The sequence below is a fragment of the Carya illinoinensis genome, chromosome 14 (assembly GCF_018687715.1).
Source record: "Carya illinoinensis cultivar Pawnee chromosome 14, C.illinoinensisPawnee_v1, whole genome shotgun sequence".
Taxonomy (NCBI): Eukaryota; Viridiplantae; Streptophyta; class Magnoliopsida; order Fagales; family Juglandaceae; genus Carya; species Carya illinoinensis.
This window is the reverse complement of record NC_056765.1, coordinates 15,738,266-15,739,176: the sequence shown is the minus strand read 5'-3', so window position 1 is coordinate 15,739,176 and position 911 is coordinate 15,738,266. Positions and strand designations below refer to the sequence as shown.

Below are 911 nucleotides of genomic sequence, written 5' to 3'. Positions count from 1 at the left end.
TTTGCAGCCTACAAGGACAAGTACTCCATCTTGCATGATTTTTCCTATGAATATGGGAAATTTTGATTTAAAACCTGGAGTAATCCAATTACTTCCCAAGTTTCATGGCTTGGATTCAGAAAGTCCTTATTTGCATCTAAAAGAATTTGAAGAAGTTTGTGCAACTTTACAAAACCAAACTATCAATGATGATGTTGTTAGATTAAAGTTGTTTCCATTCTCTTTGAAAGAAAAAGCTAAGAATTGGTTGAACTCCTTGAGACCAAGATCTATTGGCACATGGCAAGAAATGCAAAGGGAATTTCTAAAAAAGCTTTTTCCTACTCATAGGACCAACACTCTTCGCATAAATATTATGAATTTTTCTCAAAAGGAAAATGAAACATTTTTTCAGTGTTGGGAACGTTTTAAAGAATTGTTGCTAACTTGCCCACATCATGGCTACGAGACTTGGCGCACCATTAGTTTCTTCTATGAAGGTTTAACATCTCAAATGCGTCAGTTTGTAGAAATGATGTGTAACGGTGATTTTCTAAATAAAGATCCTGATGACGCTTGGGACTATTTTGACCAGTTAGCTGAAAATGCCCAATCTTGGGATAACACAGATCGTTCTGATCGGTCATATAAGCCCAAACTCGGTGCCATGTCTCAAGAAGGTATGTATGTTCTTAAAGGAAATGATGATGTGAATGCTAGGATAGCAAGTCTGACAAGAAAAGTCGAAGCCATGGAGGTTAGGAAGGTAAATTCAGTTAAGGCCAGTGAAAAAGAAGAAGAAAATTGTGGCATTTGTGAGATTAGTGGACACCTAACTCAGGATTGTCCAACAATCCCTGCTTTTAAAGAGGTGTTGCACGAACAAGCAAATGTCATGAATTCCTATAGGAGACCATTTTCTTCTCCTTATT

The 911-nt window shown here is 36.9% G+C and overlaps 1 non-coding gene across 1 annotated transcript; it reads right to left on the bottom strand.

Moving 5' to 3' along the window:
- Nucleotides 1-340: 340 nt before the first annotated feature.
- On the bottom strand, nucleotides 341-444 carry LOC122295264. The gene has a single exon (XR_006237925.1). It is a non-coding gene; the product is annotated as a small nucleolar RNA R71 (small nucleolar RNA).
- Nucleotides 445-911: the final 467 nt, after the last annotated feature.